At 46.2% G+C, this 15,176-nt stretch overlaps 1 pseudogene; it reads left to right on the forward strand.

The window, feature by feature from the left end:
* LOC141088532 (cytosol aminopeptidase-like) overlaps window positions 1-4,064 on the forward strand; it is a 46,776-nt pseudogene extending 42,712 nt beyond the window's left edge.
* Window positions 4,065-15,176: the final 11,112 nt, after the last annotated feature.

A 15,176-nucleotide genomic window follows, 5' to 3' on the forward strand; every position in this document is an offset into this window, starting at 1 on the left:
CTAACATCCTTGTGTAGAGCGGAGCTCTGTCCACAGGTGTTAACCTGTTAAACTTAGCTGCCAGTCTTTTGACAGCGGCATTCACAGCTCACGTCCTGAGGAGCGCGCTGTTCTAATTGGCTGTTGGCTCCAATGCGAGGTGCTCGCGGTCTCACAATGGGTTGCCATGACAGCTGGGGGTCTGCTGAAGACTCCTTATGGCTGTCATGGTGGTGCTCCAATGAGAGCGGGATTTTTTCCTATATAAAGCAACACTGGTAATGCTGAATCCTATATATCCAAGGAGGATAATGGTAGACACTTCACTATTCAATACACCACCTATATCTGTTCCTGCAATAGTCAGTAGCTGTCAGATAGGAAGAGATTCCAGCTTCATAATTAAAATATTGACTTTTTCGATGGATATATAAAAACAAATTACAATTGAAAAGACAAGGCAAGAAGCCTCCACAGAAGGGGGACACGAGCAAAATATAAACCCATCCCACAATAGTGGATAAATTGCTGTATTCAGTCCTTCAGGGTTTAGATTTATTACAGTGCAGGATCTTTCTAGAATAGACCACGATAGAGCCGGATTGTTCTCTAATGCCACCAGTTTTGTGACTATTATAGATAAAGTGCGAGTCCTATATTTCAATAGAATACAGATATCTAACCGCAAGATGAAGGGTTCTCCTCTAATAAGTATTGATCCCTTGCCCTGTACTGATCAGATCTGAACAGCAATTTAGTTTGTTTTATTTTATAGATGGCAAAGTAGTAAATCCATGACTGCTGCTGTTTCCTCACAGGTAGATAACACTGACGCGGAGGGACGGCTGCTGTTGGCGGACGCTCTGTGTTACGCACACAACTTTAATGCAAGAGCGATCGTAAATGCAGCGACATTAACAGGTATGGGAGCTGCGTACACATGATGGAAGGGGCTGGAAGAATGTACACATGGGCTCCGATTCATTAAGTGTGGGGTCTCAACGTGAGAGGCGCGCGCCACTTAGGATGCCCCAAACTCGTTATCACTGCTGTGCGGATCCATGCACCTCGCAAGAAACAGGACTGGAGTAACACTTGTAGAGTAAGAATCACCCCCCACTTTTGATGAATTTAATGGGCGGGTGTAGCCAGGCCCCATCCCCCTTCACCAGCTCAGAATAGATGATCCGTTACTGATCGGTGAGGGTCTGACCAGGGAATAACTGTCCCTGATTGAGCTTTTTTTTTTAATTCAAGTTACAAAATTGAGTGGCAGATTGGATACTTGATTACTGCTCCATACCTCCTCTTACTGGGCTGCCAGAAAAAGCCGAGTGCAGCACTGGGCAGCCCCCCATAGGATGAGCAGAGCAGCGGTCAGGTATCTGCATTGCCGCTCTATTTAACCAGAGATAAAAGTTCCAATTTTGCCGATCAATACGGTTACCGATCAGTAAGATTTCACCAGTAGACTTGGGCGACTTTGCAGAGGGAACCCGGGTTCCTGGATCACGCCTGCCCATCAGCTGATCGCCGCCGCAGCTGCATATGTCACATGCTGTGACTGACACAGGCGCGACACATGCAGCTGCAGAGCCGTTCAGCCGGTGTGATCCAGGAAGCCGGGTTCCCTCTGCAGCTTATTTGGTAAGCGCTTATAGCTTGCCGAATAAGAGGGAACCCGAACAAATTTGCTCAACTCTAATCACCAGTCCTATGGATCGGTAATAACTGGAGAACCCTTTTAATTTGGATTTCAAAAAAATATAATTAATGTATGTCGTAGAGAAATAATGTTTGTTTTTTCTTTAGCTGTATATTTTATTAGTTTTGCATTGTCTGTCTGGTGGTCTGTGCTTTATGGCGGCTGCAATTGGGTGGAATATGAATGGTGGAAGAAGTGTCAGTAGACACAACCAGCTACCAGGATGTGATTGGTGCAGATGGAGCCCGGCTTTATCCGTTTCACTTTGTGGGATTGTACTGCAGCTGTATGCAGTTATTGTATGTAGATGTCTGCCTGTGTCTTCTCACGAGGAGCGCGGCTCACCGGGAATTGTTGTGTAGGTGCAATGGACGTAGCCCTGGGATCTGCAGCCACTGGAGTCTTCACCAATTCTTCTTGGCTTTGGAATCACCTTCAAGAGGTCGGAAACATTTTACTTTCTATCTTCTTGTCATAACATGCTCTTCTGTCTGAATCATTGTTCATTTCACTTTATTCCCCCCCCTTTCCTTATTCCAGTAGCTCTTTATTTGTCCACTAACATAACTGTACGAGAGATTTTTTTTTTTTTTTTTTTTGGGTTGGGAGGAGGGTGTGTTCTAGTTTTGAAAGACACCATTCACTTTTTGTACTATATTTGTCTTTTTTTTTTAATTTTTTTTTTTATAGCGCTCATTGTGCAGTAAATGACCTGGAACACAATTATTCAGGTCAGTGCAATTACAACAGTGCCAAAGCTGCATAGGTTTGGGCTCCCCCCTTTGTTTGGTCTTAAAGAAAACATTTGGAACTTTTGTAATAAATAAAAAGAATAAAAAAAATTTCTTCCATTCATATAGCTGTGCAAGAGCTTGTTTTTCACATGGCGAGATTTTTTTTTCTCTCTTTTCCTTGACCCAATTATGGGGTCCATGCAACGTTTTGATTTTTCACTGCATTTTTTGGAGGTTATGTTGACCAAAAAAATGTTCAGTTTGGCTTTATTTTTTGTCTTTTCCAGTATTGTAATTCTTAACATTTTTCATTGTTTTTCCTTCATTTTGCAGCAATGCCAAATAGATTCAGATCAGGAAAAGGAATTCAATTCATACTGTCAGGGTGTGTTTTTCTTTACTTGAACTTGTTCTGTATACTGCAGCAATATATAATAAAAATTACCAGTCGCCTATTAAGATAGGGCAAGGCTGCGTAGGAGCACAAAGATGGAGGCAATGAGGGCTTCAGAAGGTGTCTGGCTGCCAACGAAACCATCAGCACCTTCCCATTCAGCACTATTTCAGCTGTCATACAGCGATCTGAGCTAGCTCCAGTTGTTGCTACTAGAGGCAGTTGCCAGCTGTGTAACACTGCCAGCATCTGTTCTGTATGGGGGCGGCTCAGCTCCTGAGAGAACTCCGTACACCTGCACCTTTTGTGGGAAGGCACCAAGTATGTATTCTAGACCTGTGGGATGTCCTCCACATTGCTGAATTTACTGCTGATGTTTCATGTTCCTTCCAGGCCAGCGTTGTGACTGGGGATCGTGTATGGAGAATGCCTCTCTTTGATCATTACACTAAACAAGTGACTGAGTCGGCCCTCGCAGACCTTAATAATGTCGGGAAGTACAGCAGGTAATGGATGTAAATATGGTGGTTGTAGTAGGTTTCTAAAGTATCTCATAGAGCGACCCCCGCCTCTGAGACCTCCATCCATCACCAAAACGGAGATCCAGATTTGCTCATCTGTTGGAATTCCTATAGAAATGATTGGTGAGATCCTAACCACATGGGTGCACCCCTACAGGATATGTCATCAATTTCTATCATGGGAATATTATTATTATTATTGGGGGTTTTTTTTTCCTTTTTATGTGGATTTTATTAAAAAATAAACCTACAATTTCCACATCAGTAGTATACATGAGGTAATGTATCTTGCTCCACAGAAACTAATGAAAGGTTTTCTTCTCGCAGATCTGGGGGTGCGTGTACGGCCGCGGCTTTCTTGAAGGAGTTTGTCACGTCCCCGCACTGGGCTCACCTGGATATAGCCGGAGTCATGTCCAACAAGGATGAGGTCCCTTATCTGCGCAAGGGCATGTCCGGCCGCCCCACAAGGACTCTGGTAGAATTCGCCGATCGGCTGAGTAAGGACAAGAAGCCCAAATAATCCGGACATCAGTTACCGGATCTGCTTCGTCCTATGTGGACGTAATGAACTAAAGCGCAATGACCTTGCTATGCACTTATTTTTTTACTAACACGACCAAAGCAAATCTAGAATCTGCGCCTCCATCTTCAGATGATTCTGCAATTTTAATACATCTACGTGCTGAGTGGAGAAATGTCTGAAAATAAAGAAAAAATCAAAAATTTTATCTGCCAGTCATATCTCACACATTTGTTTTATAGGTGTTGAACGCTTTAGGCACGATTCATCATTGCATTTTGGACGTGACAAATTAATCAAACTATTTGTACTTTTTTTTTTTTTCCTCCAAGCGGTTTCTGATTTTTATGTCAGTGTGACTTTCCAGATGAATTAAACAGATTCATTAAATGCGACTATTTAAAAAAAAAAAGTTGCAAAATTTGGCACAATTCTACTCTTCTAGTCCTCCCTGGAGTGAATATATCAGTTATTTGGCTGCAACTTTTCCCATTTAAGCACTCGCAGAACCAGTTAGGAAAAAGACAGCTTGAGGTTATGCTCAAAACTCGAGTCTCATGTGCCATTTTGATGAATCTAGTGCAACAAAGTCAGCAAAAACCACAAGTTGAAAGACTTAAAGGGTTCAATTCATCATAAGCTGGGTATATTTTACTATCTGCCGTACATGTACTGTGCAAGTCATATGTGTATGGAGCTGGGCCGCAAAGTGTAAATGATTAAGTCACGGGTTTCCCTGAATCTTCTATATATCAATCTGCTCAGCTCCTGGTCACGCTGCAAAGCAGTTGTGGAGTTTCTCACTCAGGATGCTGTTTTCTCCTGATGTAGATTTACTGAATATATTAGTGGAAGGGATCTTCCTGGCATTTGTTCTCAGTAGATTCCTTTTGTATAGTTAATGGGGACCTGTCTCCTTGGAAAACGCCACCTTCAAGTCCACACTCACTGCAGCAAAACAAATCTGCTTCTCATATCTTATATCCTCCCTGTCTCGCAACCCTAATCAGCTATTCAGTAGTTTCAGTTGTCTCTTCCATCCCCCAGCACCCCCTCTCTCTCCTCTCATATCAGCTGCAGACTTTGCTTAATTCTTCAAGCAGAAAATTAACATCTGAGAAAGCTCAGGCCTACAGCCCTTCCTCATAACTCAGCCCTCCTCCTCCAAAACCAGTGTCTCTGCCATTATAGAAGACCAACTTTCCTCTCTACTCTCCAGATCACATCTCGCCACCTGTGCACTTGACTGATCCTGTCCCACCTCATACTAAACCTCACCAGTCTTCATCCCACCTCTTCAACCTCTCACTAACAACTGGGGTCTTCCCCCTTATGCTTTATATGTACCTTGATCACGCCCACCCTTGACCCATCCTCTGTATCTAGCTATCGACTCGTATCACTTCTCCCCTATGCCTCAAAACTACTGGAACAACACGTCCATCTTGAACTGTCCTCCCACCTCTCTTCCTGCTCCCTCTTTGACCACTTATAATCTGGCTTCCAGCTGCATCACTCCACTGAAACTGCCCTGACTAAGGTCACCAATGACCTACTAACTGCCTAAGCCAAGGGACACGACTGTCCTCCTCCTAGACCTGTCCTCTGCCTTCGACACAGTGGACCACTCCCCCTTACTACAGATTCGCTCATCTCTTGGCATCACAGACTTGGCCCTATCTTGGATCTTGTCATACCTAACAGACCGGACATTGTCTCCCTCTTGCACACCACCTCATCACCCCCTATCTATAGATGTCCCCAAAGGTTCAGTTCTAGGACCCCTGCTCTTCTCAATCTACACCTTTGGTTTTCAGTATCACCTCTATGCTGATGACACACAGATCTACCTCTTTGGACCTGATGTCACCTTCTTGCTTACCAGAATCCCAACATCTGTCTATTTCATCTTTCTTCTTAGCTAAATTTCTAAAACTTAACATGAACAAAATAGAATTTGTCACCTTTCCCCCATCTCTCTCAACCCGCCTCCCAACCGACCTGGCCATCAAAGTCAACGCCTGTTCACTCTCCCTAATCTCACTTGCTCGCTGCCTTGGGGTTATCCTTGACTCTCATCTCTCTTTCAAACAACATATCCAAGCCCTTTCCACTTCTTGCCAATTCCAACTCAAAAATATTTCCTGGATTCATGCATTCTTGGTTCAGGAATCTGCAAAAACAATAGTGCATGCCCCCATCATCTCCCATCTCAAAGACTACAATCTCCTGCTCTGTGACCTCCCTTCTAACACACTTGCATCCCTCAATACTATCCTAAACTCTGCTGCCCGACTAATACACCTATTCCCCCACCTCTTCTCCCTGTCAATCCCTTCACTGGCTCCTCATTGATTGACCAGAGACTCCAGTTCAAAACCACAATCATGGCATACAAAGCCATCCACAACCTGTCTCCTCCATACAGCTGTGAGTTAGTCTCCCAACATCTATTCTCACCCACCATGGGAACCTTCATAAGAAACCTAAAGACTCACCTCTTCAGACAACCTGCAGTAACCCTTGTTCCATCATACTGCTGCACAAACAGCTCTACCCTCCCTATTGTAGCCTCACACATCCCTTGTAAACAGTGATCCCTCACGGGCAGGGTCCTATCTCTCCTCCTGTACCAGTCGATGACTTGTATTCATGATTATTGTACTTTTTTTTTTTACACTCTTTTAACATGTAAGGTGTCATGGACGTAATGGTGCTAGAAGAATAATCTGCCCTTTAATAGCAATATAATGTTCCCTGTCCGCCTTATTGAACATTCAGATATAGGGAGAAAATTAATCTCCTGAGAGCTGCTGGATCATTTACCCCTTCATGACCTTTGACGTACATTTACGTCAAAGTTTGTGCCTGTCTTTGATGCGGGCTTGCACACCGACCCACAACTTTTCCCCGCACATGATGGCAGATTTAATCAGTCACCATGTGCCTTTAACAGCCTTGAGTGTAGTGGTGCTCTGCCCGTGGCTGTTATCCGGTTACATCTCGCTGTCCATTACTAACGGTGGGATTTAACACGTGCCGGCCAGAAGTGCGTCATGCATCTTGACCATCAATGCACCTGACACGTGATCGTGGGGCGCAATTGGATTGTCGTGACAGCCGGGGGTCGGCAGAAGACCTCTGCACCTGCCATTACGATCCTACTGTGAGCACCGGCTTATGGCTGGCTTTCATAGAAGACTGTGATCTCTGCTACACACAGCAATGCTGATGCACAGGGGTGGATTAAGGGTAGCCAGGGCCCCGGGCTGTTCAGACTCCATAGGCCCTCCGGTCATGTGACGGGGTCGGGAAGTCACTAGTTTTCATGACGCATACGTGGCGGGAAGGGGTTAAATACTGAGGTAAAAAAACTCTGCAAATACGCAACGTGTGCACGAGGCCTCACAAATACTGAGGTAAAAAACCCCAAATGCTCAGTGTGTCCATGAGGCCTTACAAATACTGAGTGAAAAACTCACCAAATACTCAGCGTGTGCACGAGGTCTTACAAATAGTGGAAGGCTTCCACCCAACATCTAGTCCTGACTCACCTGTACCTAACATCGAAACCAGCTAATAGCCTGCAATCACCTGCTGACCTGGACCCATGACCTGTCAGACAAGTTACTTCACATGAGTCACACAGAGGCTTCTGCTTCATGAACTTCCCCAGATAGAAGAAGCAGCCTCCGATGTGCAGCCTGTGGCCGGATACACAGGAAGAGACGCTCCTCGTCACAGGCTGTGTCCAGCATGGCAGCAGAGGGGTTAACGCCACAGACAAGTCGCCGTCTCCTCACACACTGAACACGACGCTGCATCTGGCGACGAACAAGCGCACATTGCGCAATGTTAGTCATGTCCCAGATGTTCAGCATGTGGAGGACCAAGGGGGACCAAAAAAGACCCCAGGATTGGAACAGGAGCATGGGAAAGTGGACGGCGGTTGGAGGGGCAGGGTTTATATAGGGGTCGGAGTAAGTATATATATATATATATACACACAGACACATATTACTACATGCGGGCAGTGCACACATGCACAATCCTCAGGTTGTACAACTTCCAACTGGTCAAAACATTTCAGTATGCCAAGAAATATAGCAGGAATAAAATACATCTCATAGTAACTTGTGTGAGGCACAGGTGACAAGAACCCGCCATCTCGTGCCCACCTTACTAGAGGTGCCCACATATAACAAAGTTGATGGAAACAGATGCCTTCCACTATGATGATTGGCTACCGGCCGCCCGACCACACCCATTTCACAACTAGTCACACCCATGTCCACGCCCCAACCACACCCATTTAGCACTGCTGATCACACTGACTGGTACTGAGGGCACAGTGGCTGGTACTGTGGGCACATTGACTGGTACTGAGGAAAAGAGAGAAAGAAAGAACAGAGAAACAAAAAAAGAACAGAGAGAAAGGAAAAAAGAACAGAGAAAGAAAGAGGGGATAGAAAAAAAGAACAGAGAAAAAAAGAAAGAGAAAGAAAGAGGGGAAAGAAAGAATAGCGAGGGAGAGAGAAAGAAAGGGGAAAGAATGAACAAAGAGAAAGAAAGAGAAAGGTGAAAGAAAGAATAACGAGAGAAAAAAAGAAAGAAAGGGGAAAGAAAGAACAGAGAGGGAGAAAGAGAGGGGAAAGAAAGAACAGAAAGTGAAAGAAAGAAAGAAAGAACAGAGAAAGAAAGAAAGAAAAAGACAAGGAAAGAGGGGAAAGAAAGATTCTATAAAGATACTATACCAGCTCACATTGTAGTGCCCACCTGAGCCTCCTGGTGCAGGACATATCATGATCCACTCACATGGCCGACATCCCCGAGTCCAAGGCGATCCCGCTGTCCGCGCTCTCAAAGGAGGACATGGTGATGATCTGAAGCATTCCCTGAAGAGCCTCCATGGTTCCGTCACAATCTCCTCTGGTCATTTACATCTCATAGTAACTTGTGTGAGGCACAGGTGACAAGAACCCGCCATCTTGTGCCCACCTTACTAGAGGTGCCCACTGCCCACATATAACAAAGTTGATGGAAACAGATGCCTTCCACTATGATGATTGGCTACCGGCCGCCCGACCACACCCATTTCACAACTAGTCACACCCATGTCCATGCCCCAACCACACCCATTTAGCACTGCTGATCACACTGACTGGTACTGAGGGCACAGTGGCTGGTACTGTGGGCACATTGACTGGTACTGAGGAAAAGAGAGAAAGCAAGAACAGAGAGAAACAAAAAAAGAACAGAGAGAAAGGAAAAAAGAACAGAGAAAGAAAGGGGATAGAAAAAAAGAACAGAGAGAAAAAAAGAAAGAGAAAGAAAGAGGGGAAAGAAAGAACAGCGAGGGAGAGAGAAAGAAAGAGGGGAAAGAAGGAACAAAGAGAGAAAGAAAGAAAGAGAAAGGTGAAAGAAAGAATAACGAGAGAAAAAAAGAAAGAAAGAACAGAGAGGGAGAAAGAGAGGGGAAAGAAAGAACAGAAAGTGAAAGAAAGAACAGAGAAAGAAAGAAAGAAAAAGACAAGGAAAGAGGGGAAAGAAAGATTCTATAAAGATACTATACCAGCTCACATTGTAGTGCCCACCTGAGCCTCCTGGTGCAGGACATATCATGATCCACTCACATGGCCGACATCCCCGAGTCCAAGGCGATCCCGCTGTCCGCGCTCTCAAAGGAGGACATGGTGATGATCTGAAGCATTCCCTGAAGAGCCTCCATGGTTCCGCCACAATCTCCTCTGGTCATTTTCCATCACGTCACTTCCGATAGAATGTCATGTGCGAGTTTTCAAGTGCTCCTTGGGGCTCCGCCATATACTCCTGTGTCCACGGGAAAAGTAAGCTCCAGGTCGGGGCAGTGGGGCAGACTCTCAAAATCTGGTACGGTTGGGAGGTATGAATGCTCCCCATCATACACCTTGTACACACATGGCTCCGCACACCTCATTCACACACTGTTCCGCTTTGTATGCCTCGTACACACGGCTTCGCTCCGTACACCTCGCACACACAGCTCCATTCAGTACACACATCGTAAACCTCGTGCACATGCGGCTCTGCTCCGTACACCTTATACACACACGGCCACACTCTGTACACCTTGTACACACATGGCTCTGCTCTGTAAACCTTGTACACATGCGGCTTTGCTCCATACACCTCATACACACATGGCTCCGCTCCGTAAACACATGGCTCAGGTCTGTACACTTTGTACACACAGGGATCCGTTCCGTACACCTCGTACACACGCGGCTCCTCTCCGTACACCTGGTACACATGCGGCTTCGCTCCGTACACCTCGTACACACACACGGCTCCGCTCCGTACACGCGTGGCTCCGCTCCGTACACCTCGCACACGTGCAGCCCCGCTCCGTACACCTCGCACACGTGCAGCTCAGCTCTGTACACACAGGGCTCCGTTCCGTACACCTCGTACACACATGCGGCTCCGCTCCGTACACCTCGTACACACACGCGGCTCCGCTCCGTACACCTTGCACACGTGCAGCTCAGCTCTGTAAACACAGGGCTCAGCTCTGTACGCCTCGTACACGCGCGGCTCCCCTCCGTACACCTCTCGCGTGCGCAGCTCTGCTCCATACATCGCGCGCGGCTCCGCTCCGCACACCTCGTACACACACGGCTCCGCTCCGTACACTTCGTACACACACGGCTCCGCTCCGTACACTTCGTACACACACGGCTCCGCTCCGTACACTTCGTACACACACGGCTCCGCTCCGTACACCTCGTACACACACGGCTCCGCTCCGTACACCTCGTACACACACGGCTCCGCTCCGTACACCTCGTACACACACGGCTCCGCTCCGTACACCTCGTACACACACGTGTCCGCTCCGTACACTTCGTACACACACGGCTCCGCTCCGTACACTTCGTACACACACGGCTCCGCTCCGTACACTTCGTACACACACGGCTCCGCTCCGTACACTTCGTACACACACGGCTCCGCTCCGTACACTTCGTACACACACGGCTCCGCTCCGTACACTTTGTACACACACGGCTCCGCTCCGTACACTTTGTACACACACGGCTCCGCTCCGTACACTTTGTACACACACGGCTCCGCTCCGTACACCTCGTACACACACGGCTCCGCTCCGTACACCTCGTACACACACGGCTCCGCTCCGTACACTTCGTACACACACGGCTCCGCTCCGTACACTTCGTACACACACGGCTCCGCTCCGTACACCTCGTACACACACGGCTCCGCTCCGTACACTTCGTACACACACGGCTCCGCTCCGTACACTTCGTACACACACGGCTCCGCTCCGTACACCTCGTACACACACGGCTCCGCTCCGTACACCTCGCACATTCGCGGGTCTGCTCCGTACACCTCGCACACACATGCAGCTACATCCATCCTGTAAACCCCTCCTGACCCCACACATACTTTCCTCATCCAGCACCATGACAACCAGCACAGCAGAGTCCCGCATACAATACAATGATGGCTGTGTGCACAGGACCTGTGATGAAGTCACAGGAGGGGAGGAGTCAGGGGTCACATGATCAGGGGCCTCTACTGAAACCCCTGACTCCTCCTGTGACCTCATCACAGGTCGTGTGCGCACAGAGCAGGGATTTATCAGTGAGGGGCTGGCGCTGCGGTGGCCGGTGGGTCTGGGAGGGGGAGGAAAGGGTTGATACATGGGGGCGTGGCGCTATGGTGGCAGATTATAATGGGGCAATTTTCCCTGGGCTGGTGGGACCCCCACACCACTGGTCACAGACCGCTCCCGGCACTTTATCCCCCGGAATACTGTGATCGAATGCGATCACAGCATCCTGGGAGCAAGCAGAGGGCTGACAGCCCCTCTGCCTTTGGATCGGAGACCCCCGCGGCGTGACGATCGCTGCTATGGCAATCCGACAACACCCGGGTACCAGAGCTGAGAAACTTCCTGTCATGCGCAGTGCATGATCAGGAAGTCTCTCAGGTCAGTGTGCAGAAAGTGCAGCGCTGACAGCTTCTATAGCATGCAGATCTTCATCTGCATGCTATAGTCTAAGCGATCAGCCTGCAAAAAATGATTGTCCCATGGTGGGACAACATGTAAGAGATAGAATGAAGTAAAAAAAAAGTTTAAATAACTGTAAAAATATTTTTAAAAAATCTATATTCTATAATTGTAAAAATATTTAAAAAATAAAAAAAATCAATATTCTATCACTAAATAAATATTTGAATTAAAAAAATCTAAACAATAAAAGTACACATATTTGGTATCGCTGTGTCTGTAATGACCTCTCCTATAAAACTGTCTCACTAGTTAACCCCTTTAGTGAACCCAGTAAAAAAATAAGCAAAAAACAATGCTTTATCATCATACTGCCAAACAAAGTGTAATAACACGCGATCAAAAAGACGGATATAAATAAACATGGTACCGCTGAAAACGTCATCTTGTCCCACAAAAAAAAATAAGCCGCCATATAGCTCCATCACCTGAAAAATAAAAGTGATAGCTCTCAGAATAAAGCAATGCAAAAATAATAATTTTTTATATAAAAGTTTTTATTGTATAAAAGCACCAAAACACAAAAAATGATATAAATGAGGTATTGCTGTAATCGCACTGACCCAAAGAATAAAACTGCTTTATCAATTTTACCACACGTGGAACGGTGTAAACGCCCCCCCCCCCCCAAAAAAAAAAAGAAATTCATGAATTGCTGGCTTTTGCTCATTCTGTCTCTCAAAAAACGTCATGTGCCAAAAAATGGTCCCGCAAAAAACAAGACCCCACATGACTCTGTGGGCCAAAACATGGAACAATCATAGCTCTCGAAATGTGGTGATGCAAAAATTATTTTTTTGCAATAAAAAGCGTCTTTTAGTGTGTGACAGCTGCCAAACATAAAAACCCGCTATAACGCCTCTTTCACACTTCCTGATATTTCCGGTACCGGAGATGTCAGTGTCCATGTGTGTAATACTTATGGCACACGTGTGGCATGCGTGTGCAGCATCAGTACCACATGGACGGGCGCCAGGGAAGAAGCGTTACAGTAAGCACTGTTCCCCGGCGCCGGATGCTGATCTTGTCATTCTCCCCTGCTCTGCGGGCGATCAGCACAAGAAGCGGAGACTGATGAGAGCTATAATCAGCACCCGGCGCCGGGGAACAGCACTTGCTGTAATGCTTCTTCCCCGGCGCCGATGCGTGTCGCATGGATGACATCCATGTGTGTTATGCGTATGCACGTGTGATGGATGTTTTGTGGCCAGCGACGACATTGAAAAACGGACATGTCAGCATGTTTTGCCCATGGACACATGGTCTGTGGAACACACTGACATGTGCACAGAGCCATTCACTTGAATAGGCAAATAGCGCTCCGTTCCTCCTGAGTCTCTTCACATGGCTGTCCAATGGTATAAAATTCTGTGACATACCCATGGTGTCAATATGATCACTGCACCCCTAGATGAATTCACTGAGAGGTGTAAGTCATAAAATGGGGTCACTTATGGGGGGTTCTGCTGTTTTGGCACCTCATGGGCTCTCCCAGTGAGTCATGGCACCTGCAAACCATAACAGTAAAATCTGGCGCTGCTTCCCTTCTTAGCTCTGCCATGCGCCCAAACAGTGGTTTACCCCCACATATGGGGTATCAGCGTACTCAGGACACATTGCACAATAATTCTTGTGGTCCAAATTCTTCTGTTACCCTTGGGAAAATAAAAAATTGGGGTCGAAAAGATCATTTTTGTGGAAAAAATTATTTTTACATTTTTATGGCTCTACGTTATAAATGTGTGTGAAGCACTTGGGGGTTCAGAGTGCTCACCCCACATCTAGATAAGTTCCGTAAGGGGTCTAGTTTCCAAAATGGGGTCACTTGTGGGGGTTTCCACTGTTTAGGCACATTAGGGGCTCTCTAAACGTGACATGGCGTCCGATCTCTATTCCAGCCAACTTTGCATTGAAAAGTAAGACTATGTGCACACGGAGTTTTTTGCCTCTGCGGATTTTGTAGTGAAAACTGCAGATAAATCTGCAGGATTAAAGTCCTGTGGTTTATGTGCGGTTTTACACCTCATAATGGATGAAAAGAATTGACATGCTGCGGATTGTAAACTGCAGCAAAACCGTGCGGAAAAATCCGCAGCATGTGCACAGCGGTTTCCAGTTTACCATTGAAAGCAATGGTACTGTACAACGCAGCTAAATCTGCTGCGGACCAACAGGACCAGAAACGCTGCGGATCCGCAGCAGAATCCGCACCGTGTGCACATGGCCTAAAACGGCGCTCCTTCCCTTCCGAGCTCTGCCATGCGCCAAAACAGTGGTTCCCCCCCACATATGAGGTATCACCGTACTCAGGACAAATTGCACAACACATTTTGGGGTCCAGTTTCTCGTCTTACCGTTGGTAAAAAAAAAAAAAATTGGATTTGAAGTAATTTTTTTGTGAAAAAATTTAAATGTTCATTTTTTTGAACATTCCAAAACTTCCTGTGAAGCACCTGAAGGGTTAATAAACTTCTTGAATGTGGTTTTGAGCACCGTGAGGGGTGCAGTTTTTAGAACGGTGTCACTTTTGGGTATTTTCTATCATATAGACCCCTCAAAGTGGCTTCATATGTGATGTGGTCCGTAAAAATAAAATGGTGTTGTAAAAAGGAGAAATCGCTGGTCAACTTTTAACCCTTATAACTTCCTAACAAAAAAAAATTTGATGCTCCCAAATTGTGCTGATGTAAAGTAAACACGTGGGAAATGTTACTTAGTAAGTTTTTTGTGTGCTGTGTCTCTGTGATTTAAGGGCATAAAAATTCAAAGTTGGAAAATTGTGAAATTTTCAAAATTTTTGCCAAATTTCCGTTGAAATTTTACCACTGACATGAAGTACAATATGTCACGAGAAAACAATGTCAGAATCACCGGGATCCATGGAAGCGTTCCAGAGTTATGGCCTCATAAAGGGACAGTGGTCAGAATTGTAAATATTGGCCGGTCATGAACGAGCAAACCACCCTTGGGGGTAAAAATATGGGGGAACCACAGAAGTTCGGATCTCCCCACTTCTCCCTATTGCTGCATTCCCTCTGGATCAGTCCGTCATTGTTACTGTCAGTGACATCTGTGATCTGTATGTCAGCCCTTCTCATGCACAGCACCATGGAACCAATGGTGCTATATAAATAATAATAATTCGTAAAAATACGATGTATGAAAATAGAAACTAATCCGCTCAGAAAGCAGCGGAACGAGATAAGAACCAAACCGCCAGGATTATGGGGTTTTTTGGTCGCT

Source organism: Dendrobates tinctorius, unplaced genomic scaffold (assembly GCF_039654945.1).
Source record: "Dendrobates tinctorius isolate UK_male_01 unplaced genomic scaffold, ASM3965494v1 ptg000039l, whole genome shotgun sequence".
In the NCBI taxonomy this organism is placed as follows: Eukaryota; Metazoa; Chordata; class Amphibia; order Anura; family Dendrobatidae; genus Dendrobates; species Dendrobates tinctorius.